Source organism: Montipora capricornis, chromosome 3, assembly GCF_036669925.1.
Source record: "Montipora capricornis isolate CH-2021 chromosome 3, ASM3666992v2, whole genome shotgun sequence".
Lineage (NCBI taxonomy): Eukaryota > Metazoa > Cnidaria > Anthozoa > Scleractinia > Acroporidae > Montipora > Montipora capricornis.
Window position 1 is genome coordinate 42,401,319 of NC_090885.1, and position 23,068 is coordinate 42,424,386.

A 23,068-nucleotide genomic window follows, 5' to 3' on the forward strand; every position below is an offset into this window, starting at 1 on the left:
ATATTTGTTATATTTGATCGACTGGCTTCAGTTGTTCAATAGGTGGATCCCCAGGCTAAATATTCTTATTTTTCTGCCGATTTTAGGCTGAAAATATTCTTGTATTATTCTTAAATTATAGCTTATGACATTTCCGTTTTAGAATTTATTGGGGTATCAATAACAAGTGTTTGGTATCTAGATCTGTTTTCGCTAGCTTTTGTTATTTAAAAAAGAAAGAATTTGTCATAATACTTTTTTGCGGTTTAGTTATTGTCTTATGTGTTGAATACTGTACATATGTATTACATGTACCGTTCGTCAAACTATCATTAGCGTTGAACATTTTGCTATAGCTAGTGCAGGTTCTTTCGTTTTGTTGGCTAGTTTTGCCGTTCAGAGAAAGGAATAATTTTATACGGTTAAGTTAAAACACAAGATTGTATTGTATTTACAGATGTTTCAGTTAATGTTTTCAAGTGGGGGGTCATTAAGACCATTTGAGGGGTCACACTGACGTTGTGCCAGTAGATTCCTTTGGCTCACACTTTACTTTACTTTTTTCACACTCACGTGTAATTATTTTATAACGTTCTGTCCCATTTCGAGGTCTTTTACATTTTAACTTCATTTCATTTTCATTTTAAATGCAATCCATTAGGTTTATTTTGGTTTCTTTCGGCCTCGCACCAGTGGCAGGTGTGAACAGCCTAACTACCTGATTCCCCGATAACCTGTAGCACTACCGGATACGAAAAACCAGAAAACGACTGTCACTCACTCACTTATGTCCTTTACGCCTAAGTGGCATGTAGGGCAGCAACATGCTCCTTCCGCATCTGCCGGTCCCTTGCCATAAGCGTGATGCCCCAGGTCTTTCCCATCTCCTTGATTCCTTTCTCCACTGTCCGTCGCCACGTGATCTTGGGGCGGCCCCTCTTGCATTTCCCTTCTGGCGTCCAATGTAAAGCAGTTTTTGCAATGGAAGCTTCTTGACGGGTGACATGGCCAATCCACCTCCAGTGTCTACTCACCAGTACGGTACCATTGGTTCAGTTCCACACCGTTCAAAGATATCTTTATTTGAGATGACATTTGGCCAAAATATGCTTGCATAGGATACGCCGAAGGCTCTCGGTGTGAAATGTGGAGAGTTTCGATAAATCCTTCTCCGTTAGGCGCCAACATTCTGAACCATACAGGAGAGTTGAAAGGACGCAGTTGTGGTAGAGTTTCAGCTTGGTGAGAGTACTGTAAGCGGAGGAGTGCCATACCTTATTCATCATGTTGAGCGAGTTTCTGGCCTTGTTGAGACGGCTCTGAATGTCCAGATAAGTACCTCCATCTCTACTGATGATCCAGTGCGCAGCAAGGTTGAAAAGCAATGTGGACATGACACACCCCTATCTGACACCAACGTGGACTTAAAATAGGACGTCACCATCACCAACCGAGCAGGTAAAGTTATCACAGAAAATTTTGATAACCTCAGTAATGTGGGAGGGGATTCCATACCCTCGTAATATCTTCCAGAGGCTGTGTCGGTGTACACTGTCGAAGACCTTGGCAAATCTACAAAGTTCACAAAGAGAGTTCGCTGCCATTCGGTACTCTGTTCAATAATGTTCCTCAATGATGAAATGGTATATGAAATGAATCATACGTGAACTGCGGATATGAAATCAAGTGAAGCTATGATCTTCGCAGTTATGAACGCAATGTTTACAATTGCGTAGAGAAGCCTGAAAAATTCAGGACTACAACGGGGTTTGAACCCGTGACCTCGCGATTCCGGTGCGGCGCTCTAACCAACTGAGCTATGAAGCCACTGACGTTGGGAGCGTGACCTCGCGAAGCTATGGGACTCACGGGACCATTAGAACCTACAAATGACCAGCTCCCAACGTCGGTGGCTTCATAGCTCAGTTGGTTAGAGCGTCGCACCGGAATCGCGAGGTCACGGGTTCAAACCCCGTTGAAGTCCTGAATTTTTCAAGCTTCTCTACGCAATTGTAAACATTGCGTTCATAACTGCGAAGATCATAGCTTCACTTAATATTTCTCAGGGTGAAAATATGATCGATATAACCCCTTCCCCTCCTGAAACCTGCCTGTTCCACGCGAAGTTTATGGCCCACAGCCAGTGATAGGCGCTTCATGAAGACTATCGCTAAAATCTTACTAGGAGTGGATAGCAATGTAATACCACGCCAGTTGCTACATTCAGACAGAGCTCCTTTCTTTGGTATCTTTATGATGATACCCCTGAATCCAGTCATCAGGGATTTTCCTTCTGTCCCATATTGTGTTGAAAAGTGGTTGCAAGATGTTTACGGTGGTCGCAGCGTCTGCCTAGAACAGCTAAGCATTGAGGCGGTCTTTGCCAGCAGGTGCCTTGTGGTTCCTTAGAGAATTAATGGCCGCATTGATCTCTCCTTTCTTTGGTGGTCCAGTGTCAACACTTAGGTCAATCTCAGTTTCTGGTATATCAGGCTCCTCTTCTGGTGCTGGTCTATTAAGGACTTCCTGGAAATGCTATATCCAACGTGCTTCTTGGTCTTGTTCAGACGTGAGGAGCTGTCCTTGTTTGTCTCGTATGGGGGCAATTCTGCCGCCACTATATTTTCCACAGGTCAATTTAGTGATTTTATAGACATTTCTCTGCTCTCCCTTTTGTGCGGCTTCCTCCGCTTCCCTTGCCAGGTCTTCCATATATGCCTTTTTGTCAGTTCGGATCTTTCTCTTGACACGCCTGTTGGTTTCTGCGTATTCCGCCCTATACCTTACTCGGAGTCTGACTGATCTACTCTCACTTATCTTCTTTTTCAGCTGGTGCCCCTCATCGATAGCCTGCCACGTGTCTGGTGTAATCCATTCTTTCTTTTTTCTAGTCTTCTGCATCCCTAGTTCCCCGAACTAGATTACCACCTTGACGGGGGCTTGCGTGCTTCAATGAGCCTGAGAGCTATGCTGGCTGGACCTCTAGAGGTCCTGGTAGGGTCATCCATGCCAGACAGATCAAAGGTTAGGGGCCAGACAAAGAGCAATCTACCGGTACCTCAGGCTTGCGGGTTTTGCACAGGGATAACAACCCTGTCATGTAAAAAATTCTTCGTTACGGAAACAGAAACGTGTAAATTACATGAATCATCTGCGCACAACGAGTCTCCGAAAAACCTCGTGAGGAACAAAAATTGGAAACGTATTCCCCGAACCAATGCAATGCCCCAAACCGTCCAGGGTTTGAGGGTTTCTTGTTACAAAACAATAACGATACACAAAAAGAAAACAAAAGTTAAAGAGACTGATGCAGGCCTAAAATGGCTTACCACGTGACGAACTAACACTTATACACAGTATGATACCCATCATGCCTAACACCAATCGTACCCAGTTCCTTCTGTTCCTGTGCCGTAGAAATATAAATTTCTGTCTTATTCGCACATTCAACCGACAGAAATTACCTTTTTTAAGCTTTGGTAATAAATTCATTTCGAAGATAAGAAATCACGCTCTTGATTAATTAACGCACTCGTTTCTTCTTTAAATAGTCTGCAAAAAAATTAACTGCAAATTTCTCTGGCGGACGTTTTCCCGCATACATATGTCAGGCATGTCTTGCAGTTGCACTAAGCAAACGCTATTGCACACATTAATTAAGGAGGGACTGAAGAAACTGTTTCCGCTTCATAATTCCTCTTCTTTTCAGTCTAATCTGATGCCAGGTCAAAATTATTTTTGTCTTTACGGTTGCATCAAAAAGTACCGTAAAAGCTAGGAGTTAACAATAAAGGGAGAGCCAAAAGACAGATGGAGAAAAAAATAACATAGTGTTTATATATAACTCTGAACCGAATTCTCGTCGAAAGATTAATGACAATCAATCGAAAAAATTCTAATCAACACACTTTTAGAAACAGATTTTACTATAAACGTTAACGTTAAAAAACAACGAAGCTTCGACCGTTTAACGATCATTTTCAAGTTGAAAGGTAAAATTTTAAGATGTGCACATATAATCAATTGTAAAAATGCTTATGAGGTGTTGAACAAAAACTCTAAAATATTTCTTTGCAAACAATACGATTATAGAGCGAAAGAGACAATAAAAGTGAATTAATTAGGTATAAACCTTTGCGCCGATCAAAAATCAGACAGTCTAGTCTACTCTGACATTCTTCAAAATCTTGAAACTTCTTTCGATGGTCTCCGGATCCTTGCCACCACGGCATATGGGGAGTTTGAGAACAATCTGTTTGAGCGATAAGAGGAGCTGTCCGATGTGAGGCACTCAAGAAGTAGCCCATTCCTTCCGCAAGAGAACGGTTTCGTGGAAAGGATGAATCGCACGCTTCTTGGTATGTTGCGAACCCATCCCGAGAGACACAAGTCTAATTGGAAGGATCACGTGAACAAAATGGCACATGCATATAATTGTACGGTCCATGAAACTACTGGGTTTTCACCATTTTACCTTTGTTCGGAAGAAGCTCTCAGCTGCCTACTGATATCGTGTTCGACCTTTTGGAGAAATCCAGATCTGCTTTACACACAGAGTATGCGGCCAAATGGAAGAGTGCAATGCAAGAGGCCTTTTCCCTTGCATCTAAAGCAGCCCAAGACAGTGTTTCGCGTAGAAAGAAAAAGTATGACAAGCGGATGAGATCGTCCGTTTTGCAAATAGGTGACTGTGTCCTCTTTCGTAACCTGATCCCTAGAGGCGGGCAGAGAAGTTGAAATTTTTTGGGAAGACGAAAGCCATGTGGCAGTAGCATTCGAACTTTTGGTGACCATGGGAAAAATGGGGGCCGTGGGTGGGGTGGGAGCAGCAGCAGGGTACGGGACCAAGCAAAGATTAAAAACTCTTCACAAGCGAGGTCGTCACAGTAAGTAGTGCGTTAGTCTCATAATCTACAACCATCGACGGCGCATTCAATTTACCACCATATTTAGAATTTCATGATAATTTAAAGAATTTGCCATATCTGGATATTCACAAAATTAAAACGCCCTTGCAAAATAAGACATTTTTTAAAATCGTGGATTGGCTTATCCCTGTAAAATGATTATTGTCGATTATTGCTTTCTAATTTCCAAAAGATCTGGAAAGAAGCAGACTAACAACAATTTTTATAAAAGTGACGACACATTTGAAATTAAATCTACAAGACATGTTTTGGTCGTGCAACGACCATCTTCAGTTGAAAGTAGAATTATTTTGAAGTTACATTTGAATTTATATGCTAAACACAGATAAATAACAACGGGAAATAAATTGGGAATCTAACAAAATAGCCAAAGGTAACAAAAAAGAGTGTACAATGGAACATGTTGATGAGAACGAGAGAGTTAAATTAGCATGATATAATTGCTCGTTTATCATGTTAATTTAACTCTCTCGTTTTAATCAGCATGTTCCATTGCACACTCTTTTTTGTTACCTTTGGCTATTTTGTTAGATTCCCAATTTATTTCACGTTGTTATTTATTTTTGTTTAGCATATTATAAATTCAAATGTAACTTCAAATTAATTCTACTTTCAACTGAAGATGGTCGTTGTGCGACCGAATCATGTCTTGTAAATTTAATTTCAAAAGTGTCGTCACTTTTATAAAAATTGCTTTCTAATTACCGATAATTTTCAGAATGGTTGCTAGCTTTTGGTTTTAAAACACTAGCGTAAATGCCTCGTTAGCGCAGTAGGTAGCACGTCAGTCTGATAATCTACAACAATTGACCTCGTTGACTAATCTGAAGGTCTTGATCTCGATCCTCACACAGGGCACTTCAATTTTCGACCACATGAATTTCATGATGATTTAAAGAATTTGCCAAATCTGAATAGAAAAATTTAATCGACAATAAAAAGGAATGAACAAAATTGGTGATTTTAAAAAATGTCTAATTTTGCTAGGAAATTTGAATTTTGTGAATAACCTTTGAAATTTCTTGGTTCTGGTAAAGATTCATATCAATTCAATTTGAAAACACAATTTTTTATACTCACTTATCATTCTCAAGACAACTTTGCAAATATAGGTGTCCGGAGTGAGAATTAAGAAAGAACTCTCAAACATCTAATCTCGTTTACTTACGCATCGAATTCTATGTACCAGAACGATTCCAATATAATACTATTTAAAAAATGATTATGAAATTCTAAATATGGTAGAAAATTGAAATGCCCCGTGTGAGGATCGAACTCACGACCTTCCGATAACTCAACGAGGTCAATGTTTGTGGATTATGAGACTGACGCGCTACCTACTGCGTTAACGAGGCACTTACTCTATTACTTGAAAAGAAAAAGGTAACAATCATTCTGAAAATTATCTGTAATTGGTAAGCTTTCATAGAAAAATAACATTATATAGGGATGAACCAAATTCACCATTTTAAAAATGCCTGATTTTTCAAAGGATTTTAGTTTTTTGAAAAACCCAATAACCATTGGAATCTCTTGCTTCTGGTGGGGATTGAAATCAATTCAGTTTGAAACGCACAATTTTTAAAGTCACTTATCATTTTCTAGATAACTTTGCAAACATAGATGCCAGGACTAAGAATCAAGATGAGAATGTCAAACATGTAAGATGGTTTACTTACACACCGCATTGTATGCACCAGAAGGGTTTCAGTATATTACTACTTAAAGAAAGATTTCTGAATGGTTTTTACTCTTTGGTTTTAAAAAAATTAGTTTAATTGACTGGTTAGCGCAGTAGGTAGAGTGTCAGTCTCATAATCTACAACCATTGACCTCGTTGAATAACCTGAAGGTCTTTATTTCGATCGTCATATGGGGCATTTCAATGTACCACCATATTTAAAATTTCATGATAATTTAAAGAATTTGCCATATTTGGATATTCACAAAATTTAAACGCCCTTGGAAGATAAGACATCTTTAAAATCGTGCACTTGGTTCATCCCTGTAAAATGATAACTGTCGATTATTGCTTTCTAATTAGCGATAATTTTCAAAATGGTTGCTAGCCTTTGGTTTTAAAACACTAGCGTAAATGCCTCGTTAGCGCAGTATGTAGCACGTCAGTCTGGTAATGTACAACGATTGACCTCGTTGAGTAATCTGACGGTCTTGATTTCGATCCTCACACTCCAAATTTTCCACCAAATTTAGAATTTCATGATGATTTAAAGAATTTGCCAGATCTGAATACAAAGCTTTAATTGACAATAAACAGGAATGAACAAAATTGGTGATTTAAAAAAAAATGTCAGATTTTTCTAGGAAATTTGAATTTTGTAAATAACCTTTGAAATTTCTTGGTTCCGTTAAAGATTCATATCAATTCAATTTGAAACACAATTTGTTTAACTCACTTATCATTTCCAAGACAACTTTGCAAATATAGGTGTCAAGAGTGAGAATTAAGGAGGGAATCTCAAACATCTAATCTGGTTTACTTACCAACCGAATTGTATGTACTAGAACGATTCCAATATAATACTATTTGTAAAAATGATCATGAAATTCTAGATATGGTGGAAAATTGAAATGCTCCATGTGAGGATCGAACTCACGACCTTCAGATAACTCAACGAGGTCAAAGGTTGTGGATTATGAGACTGACGCGCTACTTACTGCGCTAACGAGGCACTTACACTATTACTTGAAAAGGAAAAGGTAACAATCATTCTAAAAATTATCTGTAATTGGTAAGCTTTAATAGGAAAATAACATTATATAGGGATGAACCAAATTCACGATTTTAAAAATGCCTGATTTTTCAAGGGATTTTAGTTTTTTGAATAACCCAATAACCATTGGAATCTCTTGCTTCTGGTGGGGATTGAAATCAATTCAGTTTGAAACGCACAATTTTTAAACTCACTTATCATTTTCTAGATAACTTTGTAAACATAGATGCCAGGACTAAGAATCAAGATGAGAATGTCAAACATGTAAGATGGTTTACTTACACACCGCATTGTATGAACTAGAAGGGTTTCAGTATATTACTACTTAAAGAAAGATTTCTAAATGGTTTTTACTCTTTGGTTTGAAAAAAAATAGTTTAATTGACTGGTTCGCCCAGTAGGTAGAGTGTCAGTTTCATAATCTACAACCATTGACATCGTTGAGTAATCTGAAGGTCTTTATTTCGATCCTCATACGAGGTATTTCAATGTACCACCATATTTAGAATTTCATGATAAATCAAAGAATTTGCCATATTTGGATATTCACAAAATTTAAACGCCCTTGCAAAATAATACATTTTTAAAATCGTGAACTTGGTTCATCCCTGTAAATTGATAACTGTCGATTACTGCTTTCTAATTAGCGATAATTTTCAAAATGGTTGCTAGCCTTTGGTTTTAAAACACTGGTGTATATGCCTCGTTAGCGCAGTATGCAGCACGTCAGTCTCGTAATCTAGAACCATTGACCTCGTTGAGTAATCTGAAGGTCTTGATTTCGATCCTCACACTCCAAATTTTCCACCAAATTTAGAATTTCATGATGATTTATAGAATTTGCCAGATCTGAATAGAAAGCTTTAATTGACAATAAACAGGAATGAACAAAATTGGTGATTTTAAAAAATGTCTAATTTTGCTAAGAAATTTGAATTTGTGAATAACCTTTGAAATTTCTTGGTTCTGTAAACGATTCATATCAATTCAATTTGAAACACACAATTTCTTATACTCACTTATCATTCTCAAGACAACTTTGCAAATGTAGGTGTCCGGAGTGAGACTTAAGAAGCGACTCTCAAACATCTAATCTGGTTTACTTACACACCGAATGGTATGTACCAGAACGATTCCAATATAATATTATTTGTAAAAATGATCATGAAATTCTAAATATGGTGGAAAATTGAAATGCCCCGTGTGAGGATCGAACTCACGACCTTCAGATAACTCAACGAGGTCAATGGTTGTGGATTATGAGACTGATGCGCTACCTACTGCGCTAACGAGGCACTTACACTATTACTTGAAAAGGAAAGGGTAACAATCATTCTGAAAATTATCTGTAATTGGTAAGCTTTAATAGAAAAATAACATATAGGGATGAACCAAATTCACGATTTTAAAAATGCCTGATTTTTCAAGGAATTTTAGCTTTTTTAATAACCCAATAACCATTGGAATGTCCTGCTTCTGGTGGGGATTGAAATCAATTCAGTCTGAAACGAACAATTTTTAAACTCACTTATCACTTTCTAGATAACTTTGTAAACATAGATGCCAGGACTATGAATCAAGATGAGAATGTCAAACATGTAAGATGGTTTACTTACACACCGCACTGTATGCAGTAGAAGGGTTTCAGTATATTACTACTTAAAGAAAATTTTCTGAATGGTTTTTACTTTTCAGTTTGAAAAAAATTAGTTTAATTGACTGGTTAGCCCAGTAGGTAGAGTGTCAGTCTCAAAATTTACAACTATTGACCTCGCTGAGTAATCTGAAGGTCTTTATTTCGATCCTCATATGCGGGATTTCAATGTACCACCATATTTAGAATTTCATGATAATTTAAAGAATTTGCCATATTTGGATATTCACAAAATTTAAACGCCCTTGCAAAATAATACATTTTTAAAATCGTGAACTTGGTTCATCCCTGTAAATTGATAACTGTCGATTATTGCTTTCTAATTAGCGATAATTTTCAAAATGGTTGCTAGCCTTTGGTTTTAAAACACTGGCGTAAATGCCTCGTTAGCGCAGTATGCAGCACGTCAGTCTCGTAATCTACAACCATTGACCTCTTTGAGTAATCTGAAGGTCTTGATTTCGATGGTCTCCGGATCCTTTCCATTCTCGTCCTATACATGATTGCCGATTGTTGATCGCTTATTCCCCTCTACACGTTAATGTAGTTGTCGACTCGTGAAGCTGACATAGTCTGTATCACACAGACCACACTTAGTAATAAATAACGTTTTGTCGATTAAAAATTGGAGGTTTATGTTCTTTGAATTGGCCTTTGAGCTTCCGACTTGTGAATGGGCTGGACAACGGCATCAATCTTTCGGCTGAGATCATCGAGTTGGTGTCTTATCGTATTTGCTGATTTCTCGTCTTTGAACGGTAAGGCAATTCAGATTGGAGCATCATGTTCATTGGATACTTGTTGTTTGGTACATATATCCCCGGTGACTTTCCGTTTTTCAGTAAAATATCTGATGGTATTCTCTACGAGAGTTTCAGGATAATGCAAGAGAGCAAAAACAGTAGTTAGACGTTCACATTCTTGATAGAAAAACTGCCAATTGGAGGAAAGTCTAAACGCACGGTTCAACATTGTCTTCAGCAGAGAATGTTTATACCTTTCGTCAACATGGCTTTCGTAATGCACTGAGTAAAAGTCCAGTATCAGTTGGTTTCACGTAGACCTTCTTGTCTAGTCGGGGACTGCTTCTGATAATCACCATTCCAAGAAAATGAAGTTTGCCGTTGTTTTCGATACTGGACTTTTATAGCATTACCAAAGCCATGTCCGCCTGTCTTGTTTATCCACTTGACATTCCATTCTTGAGCTCCATAAGAGTATACTTTGTTTAAAGATCCACTAAAACGCCATTCGCGTTACAATGACTTCGAGGTCACTGCAAGGTAGTTACGCATTTCTACTAGCCTCTGAAATCTACCAAAAATACGCACAAAAGACTCTGCACACAAAGACAATACTTAGATGGGAAGTGACAGTTCAAAATTATCACGGCGAAACAGAAACCCACTGTAATACAGAAACGCAACGAACCGCCGTTAGTTCACAAGGAGAGTGGGATTCTCTACCGTAAGCAGCAAGTTGTACTACCACAAAAGATACGACAGCCACTGTACCGTGAACTTCATGAGGAGATGGGCCATCTTGGTGTCGAGCGAGTGTTAGTTTTAGCACGTGCGAGATGTTATTGGAAAGACATGGAGGACTTTATTCACCACGTGTGCAATCACTTCGAGCAGAGACGACCTAACATCCTATCAAGAGCACCACTTCAGCCCATTCTAATGACTGCTCCTCTCCAAATGTTTTCAATGGACTTTGCCCACTTGGTACGAGGTTCAGGTGGGTATGAATACATCTTGGTTGTCGTGGATCATTTTACCAAGTACGCGCAAGACTATCCTACTAAGAACAAACTGCAAAGATGGCAGCAGAGAAGATTTTCTATGACTTCAAACTTTGTTGCGGATTTCCAGAGAAACTCCACCACGGCATATGGGGAGTTTGAGAACAATCTGTTTGAGCGATAAGAGGAGCTGTCCGATGTGAGGCACTCAAGAAGTAGCCCATTCCTTCCGCAAGAGAACGGTTTCGTGGAAAGGATGAATCAAGATGAGAATGTCAAACATGTAAGATGAATGAAGGGGTAGTTTCTAAAGAAACTGTGGTGCTGCGTCGGTGGGGAAGTAGTATACAAAAATTTGGTTTATCAACGGAGTTGATAATGTAAATTGACCACCGTACAGAGATTCTAAAAGCTAAGAATCTCTGTACGGTGGTCAATTTACATTATCAACTCCGTTGATAAACCAAATTTTTGTAAACATGTAAGATGGTTTACTTACACACCGCATTGTATGCACCAGAAGGGTTTCAGTATATTACTACTTAAAGAAAGATTTCTGAATGGTTTTTACTCTTTGGTTTTAAAAAAATTAGTTTAATTGACTGGTTAGCCCAGTAGGTAGAGTGTCAGTCTCATAATCTACAACCATTGACCTCGTTGAATAACCTAAAGGTCTTTATTTCGATCGTCATATGGGGCATTTCAATGTACCACCATATTTAAAATTTCATGATAATTTAAAGAATTTGCCATATTTGGATATTCACAAAATTTAAACGCCCTTGGAAGATAAGACATTTTTAAAATCGTGAACTTGGTTCATCCCTGTAAAATGATAACTGTCGATTATTGCTTTCTAATTAGCGATAATTTTCAAAATGGTTGCTAGCCTTTGGTTTTAAAACACTAGCGTAAATGCCTCGTTAGCGCAGTATGTAGCACGTCAGCCTGGTAATGTACAACGATTGACCTCGTTGAGTAATCTGACGGTCTTCATTTCGATCCTCACACTCCAAACTTTCCACCAAATTTAGAATTTCATGATGATTTATAGAATTTGCCAGATCTGAATACAAAGCTTTAATTGACAATAAACAGGAATGAACAAAATTGGTGATTTAAAAAAAAATGTCAGATTTTTCTAGGAAATTTGAATTTTGTGAATAACCTTTGAAATTTCTTGGTTCCGTTAAAGATTCATATCAATTCAATTTGAAACACAATTTGTTTAACTCACTTATCATTTCCAAGACAACTTTGCAAATATAGGTGTCAAGAGTGAGAATTAAGGAGGGAATCTCAAACATCTAATCTGGTTTACTTACCGACCGAATTGTATGTACTAGAACGATTCCAATATAATACTATTTGTAAAAATGATCATGAAATTCTAAATATGGTGGAAAATTGAAATGCCCCGTGTGAGGATCGAACTCACGACCTTCAGATAACTCAACGAGGTCAAAGGTTGTGGATTATGAGACTGACGCGCTACTTACTGCGCTAACGAGGCACTTGCACTATTACTTGAAAAGGAAAAGGTAACAATCATTCTAAAAATTATCTGTAATTGGTAAGCTTTAATAGGAAAATAACATTATATAGGGATGAACCAAATTCACGATTTTAAAAATGCCTGATTTTTCAAGGGATTTTAGTTTTTTGAATAACCCAATAACCATTGGAATCTCTTGCTTCTGGTGGAGATTGAAATCAATTCAGTTTGAAACGCACAATTTTTAAACTCACTTATCATTTTCTAGATAACTTTGTAAACATAGATGCCAGGACTAAGAATCAAGATGAGAATGTCAAACATGTAAGATGGTTTACTTACACACCGCATTGTATGAACTAGAAGGGTTTCAGTATATTACTACTTAAAGAAAGATTTCTAAATGGTTTTTACTCTTTGGTTTGAAAAAAATTAGTTTAATTGACTGGTTCGCCCAGTAGGTAGAGTGTCAGTTTCATAATCTACGACCATTGACATCGTTGAGTAATCTGAAGGTCTTTATTTCGATCCTCATACGAGGTATTTCAATGTACCACCATATTTAGAATTTCATGATAAATTCAAGAATTTGCCATATTTGGATATTCACAAAATTTAAACGCCCTTGCAAAATAATACATTTTTAAAATCGTGAACTTGGTTCATCCCTGTAAATTGATAACTGTCGATTACTGCTTTCTAATTAGCGATAATTTTCAAAATGGTTGCTAGCCTTTGGTTTTAAAACACTGGCGTAAATGCCTCGTTAGCGCAGTATGTAGCACGTCAGTCTCGTAATCTACAACCATTGACCTCGTTGAGTAATCTGAAGGTCTTGATTTCGATCCTCACACTCCAAATTTTCCACCAAATTTAGAATTTCATGATGATTTATAGAATTTGCCAGATCTGAATAGAAAGCTTTAATTGACAATAAACAGGAATGAACAAAATTGGTGATTTTAAAAAATGTCTAATTTTGCTAAGAAATTTGAATTTTGTGAATAACCTTTGAAATTTCTTGGTTCTGTAAACGATTCATATCAATTCAATTTGAAACACACAATTTCTTATACTCACTTATCATTCTCAAGACAACTTTGCAAATGTAGGTGTCCGGAGTGAGACTTAAGAAGCGACTCTCAAACATCTAATCTCGTTTACTTACGCACCGAATGGTATGTACCAGAACGATTCCAATATAATATTATTTGTAAAAATGATCATGAAATTGTAAATATGGTGGAAAATTGAAATGCCCCGTGTGAGGATCGAACTCACGACCTTCAGATAACTCAACGAGGTCAATGGTTGTGGATTATGAGACTGATGCGCTACCTACTGCGCTAACGAGGCACTTACACTATTACTTGAAAAGGAAAGGGTAACAATCATTCTGAAAATTATCTGTAATTGGTAAGCTTTAATAGAAAAATAACATTATATAGGGATGAACGAAATTCCCCATTTTAAAAATGCCTGATTTTTCAAGGAATTTTAGCTTTTTTAATAACCCAATAACCATTGGAATCTCTTGCTTCTGGTGGGGATTGAAATCAATTCAGTCTGAAACGAACAATTTTTAAACTCACTTATCACTTTCTAGATAACTTTGTAAACATAGATGCCAGGACTATGAATCAAGATGAGAATGTCAAACATGTAAGATGGTTTACTTAAACACCGCATTGTATGCACCAGAAGGGTTTCAGTATATTACTACTTAAAGAAAATTTTCTGAATGGTTTTTAGTCTTTGGTTTGAAAAAAATTAGTTTAATTGACTGGTTAGCCCAGTAGGTAAAGTGTCAGTCTCATAATCTACAACCAGTGACCTCGCTGAGTAATCTAAAGGTCTTTATTTCGATCCTCATATGCGGCATTTCAATGTACCACCATATTTAGAATTTCATGATAATTTATAAAATTTGTCATATTTGGATATTCGCAAAATTTAAACGCCCTTGCAAAATTATACATTTTTAAAATCGTGAACTTGGTTCATCCCTGTAAAATGATAACTGTCGATTATTGCTTTCTATTTAGCGATAATTTTCAAAATGGTTGCTAGCCTTTGGTTTTAAAACACTAGCGTAAATGCCTCCTTAGCGCAGTATGTAGCACTTCAGTCTCGTAATCTACAACCATTGACCTCGTTGAGTAATCTGAAGGTCTTGATTTCGATCCTCACACTCCAAACTTTCCACCAAATTTAGAATTTCATGATGATTTATAGAATTTGCCAGATCTGAATAGAAAGCTTTAATTGACAATAAACAGGAATGAACAAAATTGGTGATTTTAAAAAATGTCTAATTTTGCTAGGAAATTTGAATTTTGTGAATAACCTTTGAAATTTCTTGGTTGTGTTAAAGTTTCATATCAATTCAATTTGAAACACAATTTGTTTAACTCCCTTATCATTTTCAAGACAACTTTGCAAATATAGGTGTCAGGAGTGAGAATTAAGAAGGGAATCTCAAACATCTAATCTGGTTTACTTACCGACCGAATTGTATGTACTAGAACGATTCCAATATAATATTATTTGTAAAAATGATCATGAAATTCTAAATATGGTAGAAAATTGAAATGCCCCGTGTGAGGATCGAACTCACGACCTTCAGATAACTCAACGAGGTCAATGGCTGTGGATTATGAGACTGACGCGCTACCTACTGCGCTAACGAGGCACTTACACTATTACTTGAAAAGGAAAGGGTAACAATCATTCTGAAAATTATCTGTAATCGGTAAGCTTTAATAGGAAAATAACATTATATAGGGATGAACCAAATTCACCATTTTAAAAATGCCTGATTTTTCAAGGAATTTTAGTTTTTTGAATAAGCCAATAACCATTGGAATCTCTTGCTTCTGGTGGGGATTGAAATCAATTCAGTTTGAAACGCACAATTTTTAAACTCACTTATCATTTTCTAGATAACTTTGTAAACATAGATGCCAGGACTAAGAATCAAGAAAATGTCAAACATGTAAGATGGTTTACTTACACAAAGCACTGTATGCACTAGAAGGGTTTCAGTATATTACTACTTAAACAAAGATTTCTGAATGGTTTTTACTCTTTGGTTTGAAAAAAATTAGTTTAATTGACTGGTTATCCCAGTAGGTAGAGTGTCAGTCTCATAATCTACAACCATTGACCTTGCTGAGTAATCTGAAGGTCTTTATTTCGATCTTCATATGCGGCATTCCATTGTATCACCATATTTAGAATTTCATGATAATTTAAAGAATTTGTCATATTTGGATATTCGCAAAATTTAAACGCCCTTGCAAAATAATACATTTTTAAAATCGTGAACTTGGTTCATCCCTGTAAAATAATAACTGTCGATTATTGCTTTCTAATTAGCGATAATTTTTAAAATGGTTGCTAGCCTTTGGTTTTAAAACACTGGCGTAAATGCCTCTTTAGCGCAGTATGTAGCACGTCAGTCTCGTAATCTACAACCATTGACCTCGTTGAGTAATCTGAAGGTCTTGATTTCGATCCTCACACTCCAAATTTTCCACCAAATTTAGAATTTCATGATGATTTATAGAATTTGCCAGATCTGAATAGAAAGCTTTAATTGACAATAAACAGGAATGAACAAAATTGGTGATTTTAAAAAATGTCTAATTTTGCTAGGAAATTTGAATTTTGTGAATAACCTTTGAAATTTCTTGGTTCTGTAAAAGATTCATATCAATTCAATTTGAAACACACAATTTCTTAAATCACTTATCAGTTTTAAGACAACTTTGCAAATATAGGTGTCAGAAGTGAAAATTAAGAAGGGAATCTCAAACATCTAATCTGGTTTACTTACCGACCGAATTGTATGTACTAGAACGATTCCAATATAATACTATTTGTAAAAATGATCATGAAATTCTAAATATGGTGGAAAATTGAAATGCCCCGTGTGAGGATCGAACTCACGACCTTCAGATCACTCAACGAGGTCAATGGTTGTGGATTATGAGACTGACGCGCTACCTACTGCGCTAACGAGGCACTTACACTATTACTTGAAAAGGAAAGGGTAACAATCATTCTGAAAATTATCTGTAATTGGTAAGCTTTAATAGAAAAATAACATTATATAGGGCTGAACCAAATTCACGATTTTAAAAATGCCTGATTTTTCAAGAGATTTTAGTTTTTTGAATAACCCAATAACCATTGGAATCTCTTGCTTCTGGTGGGGATTGAAATCAATTCAGTTTGAAACGCACAATTTTTAAACTCACTTATCACTTTCTAGATAACTTTAAAAACATAGATGCTAGAACTAAGAATCAAGATGAGACTGTCAAACATGTAAGATGATTTACTTACATACCGCATTGTAAGAACTAGAATGGTATCAGTATATTACTACTTAAAGAAAGATTTCTGAATGGTTTTTACTCTTTGGTTTGAAAAAGATTAGTTTAATTGACTGGTTAGCCCAGTAGGTAGAGTGTCAGTCTCATAATCTACAACCATTGACCTCGTTGAGTAATCTGAAGGTCTTTATTTCGATCCTCATATGGGGCATTTCAATGTACCACCATATTTAGAATTTCATGATAATTTAAAGAATTTGTCATATTTGGATATTCACAAAATTTAAACGCCCTTGCAAAATAATACATTTTTAAAATCGTGAACTTGGGTCATCCCTGTAAAATGATAACTGTCGATTATTGCTTTCTAATTAGCGATAATTTTCAAAATGGTTGCTAGCCTTTGGTTTTAAAACACTAGCGTAAATGCCTCCTTAGCGCAGTATGTAGCACGTCAGTCTCGTAATCTACAACCATTGACCTCGTTGAGTAATCTGAAGGTCTTGATTTCGATCCTCACACTCCAAACTTTCCACCAAATTTAGAATTTCATGATGATTTATAGAATTTGCCAGATCTGAATAAAAAGCTTTAATTGACAATAAACAGGAATGAACAAAATTAGTGATTTTAAAAAATGTCTAATTTTGCTAGGAAATTTGAATTTTGTGAATAACCTTTGAAATTTCTTGGTTCTGTTAAAGATTCATATCAATTTAATTTGAAACAGACAATTTCTTATACTCACTTATCATTCTCAAGACAACTTTGCAAATGTAGGTGTCCGGAGTGAGACTTAAGAAGCGACTTTCAAACATCTAATCTGGTTTACTTACGCACCGAATTGTATGTACCAGAACGATTCCAATATAATATTATTTGTAAAAATGATTATAAAATTCTAAATATGGTGGAAAATTGAAATGCCCCGTGTGAGGATCGAACTCACGACCTTCAGATCACTCAACGAGGTCAATGGTTGTGGATTATGAGACTGAGGCGCTACCTACTGCGCTAACGAGGCACTTAAACTATTACTTGAAAAGGAAAGGGTAACAATCATTCTGAAAATTATCTGTAATTGGTAAGCTTTCATAGAAAATCAACATTATATAGGGATGAACCAAATTCACCATTTTAAAAATGCCTGATTTTTCAAGGGATTTTAGTTTTTTGAATAACCCAATAACCATTGGAATCTCTTGCTTCTGGTGGGAATTGAAATCAATTCAGTTTGAAACGCACAATTTTTAAACTCACTTACCATTTTCTAGATAACTTTGTAAACATAGATGGCAGGACTAAGAATCAAGATGAGAATGTCAAACATGTAAGATGGTTTACTTAAACACCGCATTGTATGCACCAGAAGGGTTTCAGTATATTACTACTTAAAGAAAATTTTCTGAATGGTTTTTAGTCTTTGGTTTGAAAAAAATTAGTTTAATTGACTGGTTAGCCCAGTAGGTAAAGTGTCAGTCTCATAATCTACAACCAGTGACCTCGCTGAGTAATCTAAAGGTCTTTATTTCGATCCTCATATGCGGCATTTCAATGTACCACCATATTTAGAATTTCATGATAATTTAAAGAACTTGCCATATTTGGATATTCACAAAATTTAAACGCCCTTGCAAAATAATACATTTTTAAAATCGTGAACTTGGTTCATCCCTGTAAAATGATAACTGTCGATTATTGCTTTCTATTTAGCGATAATTTTCAAAATGGTTGCTAGCCTTTGGTTTTAAAACACTAGCGTAAATGCCTCCTTAGCGCAGTATGTAGCACGTCAGTCTCGTAATCTACAACCATTGACCTCGTTGAGTAATCTGAAGGTCTTGATTTCGATCCTCACACTCCAAACTTTCCACCAAATTTAGAATTTCATGATGATTTATAGAATTTTCCAGATCTGAATAGAAAGCTTTAATTGACAATAAACAGGAATGAACAAAATTGGTGATTTTAAAAAATGTCTAATTTTGCTAGGAAATTTGAATTTTGTGAATAACCTTTGAAATTTCTTGGTTGTGTTAAAGTTTCATATCAATTCAATTTGAAACACACAATTTGTTTAACTTACTTATCATTTTCAAGACAACTTTGCAAATGTAGGTGTCCAGAGTGAGACTTAAGAAGCGACTCTCAAACATCTAATCTGGTTTACTTAAACACCGAATTTTATGTACCAGAACGATTCCAATATAATATTATTTGTAAAAATGATTATGAAATTCTAAATATGGTGGAAAATTGAAATGCCCCGTGTGAGGATCGAACTCACGACCTTCAGATAACTCAACGAGGTCAATGGTTACGGATTATGAGACTGACGCACTACCTACTGCGCTAACGAGGCACTTACACTATTACTTGAAAAGGAAAGGGTAACAATCATTCTGAAAATTATCTGTAATTGGTAAGCTCTAATAGAAAAATAACATTATATAGGGCTGAACCAAATTCACGATTTTAAAAATGCCTGATTTTTCAAGGGATTTTAGTTTTTTGAATAAGCCAATAACCATTGGAATCTCTTGCTTCTGGTGGGGATTGAAATCAATTCAGTTTGAAACGCACAATTTTTAAACTCACTTATCACTTTCTAGATAACTTTAAAAAGATAGATGCTAGAACTAAGAATCAAGATGAGAGTGTCAAACATGTAAGATGAATTACTTACACACCGCATTGTAAGAAATAAAAGGGTATCAGTATATTACTGCTTAAAGAAAGATTTCTGAATGGTTTTTACTCCTTGGTTTGAAAAAAATTAGTTTAATTGACTGGTTAGCCCAGTAGGTAGAGTGTCAGTCTCATAATCTACAACCATTGACCTTGCTGAGTAATCTGAAGGTCTTTATTTCGATCCTCATATGCGGCATTTCAAGGTACCGCCATATTTAGAATTTCATGATAATTTATAAAATTTGTCATATTTGGATATTCACAAAATTTAAACGCCCTTGCAAAATAATACATTTTTAAAATCGTGAACTTGGTTCATCCCTGTAAAATGATAACTGTCGATTATTGCTTTCTAATTAGCGATAATTTTCAAAATGGTTGCTAGCCTTTGGTTTTAAAACACTAGCGTAAATGCCTCGTTAGCGCAGTATGTAGCACGTCAGTCTCGTAATCTACAACCATTGACCTCGTTGAGTAATCTGAAGGTCTTGATTTCGATCCTCACACTCCAAATTTTCCACTAAATTTAGAATTTCATGATGATTTATAGAATTTGCCAGATCTGAATACAAAGCTTTAATTGACAATAAACAGGAATGAACAAAATTGGTGATTTTAAAAATTGTCTAATTTTGCTAGGAAATTTGAATTTTGTGAATAACCTTTGAAGTTTCTTGGTTCTGTTAAAGGTTCATATCAATTCAATTTGAAACACACAATTTGTTTAACTCACCTATCTTTTTCAAGACAACTTTGTAAATATAGGTGTCAGAAGTGAGAATTAAAAAGGGAATCTCAAACATCTAATCTGGTTTTCTTACCGACCGAATTGTATGTACTAGAACGATTGCAATATAATACTATTTGTAAAAGTGATCATAAAATTCTAAATATGGTGGAAAATTGAAATGCCCCGTGTGAGGATCGAACTCACGACCTTCAGATAACTCCACGAGGTCAATGGTTGTGGACTATGAGACTGACGCGCTACCTACTGCGCTAACGAGGCACTTAGACTATTACTTGAAAAGGAAAGGGTAACAATTATTCTGAAAATTATCTGTAATTGGTAAGCTTTAATAGAAAAATAACATTATATAGGGATGAACCAAATTCCGGATTTTAAAAATGCCTGATTTTTCAAGGGATTTTAGTTTTTTGAATAACCCAATTACCATTGGAATCTCTTGCTTCTGGTGGGGATTGAAATCAATTCAGTTTGAAACGCACAATTTTTAAACTCACTTATCATTTTCTAGATAACTTTGTAAACATAGATGGCAGGACTAAAAATCAAGATGAGAATGTCAAACATGTAAGATGGTTTACTTACACACCGCATTGTATGCACTAAAAGGGTTTCAGTATATTACTACTTAAAGAAAGATTTCGGAAAAGTTTTTACTCTTTGTTTTTAAAAAAATTAGTTTAATTGACTGGTTAGCGCAGTAGGTAGAGTGTCAGTCTCATAATCTACAACCATTGACCGTGTTGAGTAATCTGAAGGTCTTTATTTCGATCCTCATATGGGGCATTTCAATGTACCACCATATTTAGAATTTCATGATAATTTAAGGAATTTGCCATATTTGGATATTCATTAAATTTAAACGCCCTTCCAAAATAAGACATTTTTAAAATCGTGAATTTGGTATATCCCTGTAAAATGATAACTGTTTATTATTGCTTGCTAATTAGCGATAACTTTAAAAATGGTTGCAAGTCTTTGATTTTAGAACACTAGCGTAAATGCCTCGTTAGCGCAGTATGTAGCACGTCAGTCTCGTAATCTACAACCTTTGACCTCCTTGAGTAATCTGAAGGTCTTGATTTCGATCGTCACACCAAATTTTCCACCAAATTTACAATTTCATGATGATTTATAGAATTTGCCAGATCTGAATAGAAAGCTTTAATCGACAATAAACAGGAATGAACAAAATTGGTGATTTTAAAAAATGTCTAATTTTGCTAGGAAATTTGAATTTTGTGAATAACCTTTGACATTTCTTGGTTCTGTTAAAGATTCATATCAATTCAATTTGAAACACACAATTTGGTATACTTACTTATCATTCTCAAGACAACTTTGCAAATATAGGTGTCAGGTTTGAGAATTAAGAATGGACTCTGAAACATCTACTCTGGTTTACTTATGCACCGAATTGTATGTACCAGAACCATTCCAATATAATACTATTTGTAAAAATGATCATGAAATTCTAAATATGGTGGAAAATTGAAATGCCCCGTGCGAGGATCGAACTCACGACCTTCAGATAACTCAACAAGGTCAATGGTTGTGGATTATGAGACTGACGCGCTACCTACTGCGCTAACGAGGCACTTAGACTATTACTTGAAAAGGAAAGGGTAACAATTATTCTGAAAATTATCTGTAATTGGTAAGCTTTAATAGAAAATTAACATTATATAGGGATGAACCAAATTCAGGATTTTAAAAATGCCTGATTTTTCAAGGGATTTTAGTTTTTTGAATAACCCAATAACAATTGGAATGTCTTGCTTCTGGTGGGCATTGAAATCAATTCAGTTTGAAACGGACAATTTTTAAACTCATTTATCATTTTCTAGATAACTTTGAAAACATAGATGCCAGGACTAAGAATCAAGATGAGAATGTCAAACATGTAAGATGGTTTACTTAAACACCGCATTTTATGCACCAGAAGGGTTTCAGTATATTACTACTTAAAGAAAGATTTCTGAATGGTTTTTACTCTTTGGTTTGAAAAAAATTAGTTTAATTGACTGGTTATCCCAGTAGGTAGAGTGTCAGTCTCATAATCTACAACCATTGACCTTGCTGAGTAATCTGAAGGTCTTTATTTCGATCTTCATATGCGGCATTTCATTGTATCACTATATTTAGAATTTCATGATAATTTAAAGAATTTGTCATATTTGGATATTCACAAAATTTAAACGCCCTTGCAAAATAATACATTTTTAAAATCGTGAACTTGGTTCATCCCTGTAAAATAATAACTGTCGATTATTGCTTTCTAATTAGCGATAATTTTCAAAATGGTTGCTAGCCTTTGGTTTTAAAACACTGGCGTAAATGCCTCTTTAGCGCAGTATGTAGCACGTCAGTCTCGTAATCTACAACCATTGACCTCGTTGAGTAATCTGAAGGTCTTGATTTCGATCCTCACACTCCAAATTTTCCACCAAATTTAGAATTTCATGATGATTTATAGAATTTGCCAGATCTGAATAGAAAGCCTTAATTGACAATAAACAGGAATGAACAAAATTGGTGATTTTAAAAAATGTCTAATTTTGCTAGGAAATTTGAATTTTGTGAATAACCTTTGAAATTTCTTGGTTCTGTAAAAGATTCATATCAATTCAATTTGAAACACACAATTTCTTAAATCACTTATCAGTTTTAAGACAACTTTGCAAATATAGGTGTCAGAAGTGAAAATTAAGAAGGGAATCTCAAACATCTAATCTGGTTTACTTACCGACCGAA

The 23,068-nt window shown here is 35.6% G+C and overlaps 10 non-coding genes across 10 annotated transcripts; all 10 read right to left on the reverse strand.

Annotated features, from left to right (window-relative positions):
* Window positions 1-7,500: 7,500 nt before the first annotated feature.
* Window positions 7,501-7,600, reverse strand: Trnam-cau (transfer RNA methionine (anticodon CAU)). The gene is made up of 2 exons: window positions 7,564-7,600; window positions 7,501-7,536 (listed from the first exon to the last, which is right to left on the reverse strand). It is a non-coding gene; the product is annotated as a tRNA-Met (tRNA).
* A 1,237-nt stretch (window positions 7,601-8,837) lies between these two features.
* Trnam-cau (transfer RNA methionine (anticodon CAU)) lies at window positions 8,838-8,937 on the reverse strand. Its single transcript has 2 exons — window positions 8,901-8,937; window positions 8,838-8,873 (listed from the first exon to the last, which is right to left on the reverse strand). It is a non-coding gene; the product is annotated as a tRNA-Met (tRNA).
* Window positions 8,938-12,453: 3,516 nt separating this feature from the next.
* Trnam-cau (transfer RNA methionine (anticodon CAU)) lies at window positions 12,454-12,553 on the reverse strand. The gene is made up of 2 exons: window positions 12,517-12,553; window positions 12,454-12,489 (listed from the first exon to the last, which is right to left on the reverse strand). It is a non-coding gene; the product is annotated as a tRNA-Met (tRNA).
* Window positions 12,554-13,791: 1,238 nt separating this feature from the next.
* On the reverse strand, window positions 13,792-13,891 carry Trnam-cau (transfer RNA methionine (anticodon CAU)). Its single transcript has 2 exons — window positions 13,855-13,891; window positions 13,792-13,827 (listed from the first exon to the last, which is right to left on the reverse strand). It is a non-coding gene; the product is annotated as a tRNA-Met (tRNA).
* Window positions 13,892-15,127: 1,236 nt separating this feature from the next.
* On the reverse strand, window positions 15,128-15,227 carry Trnam-cau (transfer RNA methionine (anticodon CAU)). Its single transcript has 2 exons — window positions 15,191-15,227; window positions 15,128-15,163 (listed from the first exon to the last, which is right to left on the reverse strand). It is a non-coding gene; the product is annotated as a tRNA-Met (tRNA).
* Window positions 15,228-16,461: 1,234 nt separating this feature from the next.
* Window positions 16,462-16,561, reverse strand: Trnam-cau (transfer RNA methionine (anticodon CAU)). The gene is made up of 2 exons: window positions 16,525-16,561; window positions 16,462-16,497 (listed from the first exon to the last, which is right to left on the reverse strand). It is a non-coding gene; the product is annotated as a tRNA-Met (tRNA).
* Window positions 16,562-17,799: 1,238 nt separating this feature from the next.
* On the reverse strand, window positions 17,800-17,899 carry Trnam-cau (transfer RNA methionine (anticodon CAU)). Its single transcript has 2 exons — window positions 17,863-17,899; window positions 17,800-17,835 (listed from the first exon to the last, which is right to left on the reverse strand). It is a non-coding gene; the product is annotated as a tRNA-Met (tRNA).
* A 1,238-nt stretch (window positions 17,900-19,137) lies between these two features.
* Window positions 19,138-19,237, reverse strand: Trnam-cau (transfer RNA methionine (anticodon CAU)). Its single transcript has 2 exons — window positions 19,201-19,237; window positions 19,138-19,173 (listed from the first exon to the last, which is right to left on the reverse strand). It is a non-coding gene; the product is annotated as a tRNA-Met (tRNA).
* Window positions 19,238-20,475: 1,238 nt separating this feature from the next.
* On the reverse strand, window positions 20,476-20,575 carry Trnam-cau (transfer RNA methionine (anticodon CAU)). Its single transcript has 2 exons — window positions 20,539-20,575; window positions 20,476-20,511 (listed from the first exon to the last, which is right to left on the reverse strand). It is a non-coding gene; the product is annotated as a tRNA-Met (tRNA).
* Window positions 20,576-21,811: 1,236 nt separating this feature from the next.
* Trnam-cau (transfer RNA methionine (anticodon CAU)) lies at window positions 21,812-21,911 on the reverse strand. The gene is made up of 2 exons: window positions 21,875-21,911; window positions 21,812-21,847 (listed from the first exon to the last, which is right to left on the reverse strand). It is a non-coding gene; the product is annotated as a tRNA-Met (tRNA).
* Window positions 21,912-23,068: the final 1,157 nt, after the last annotated feature.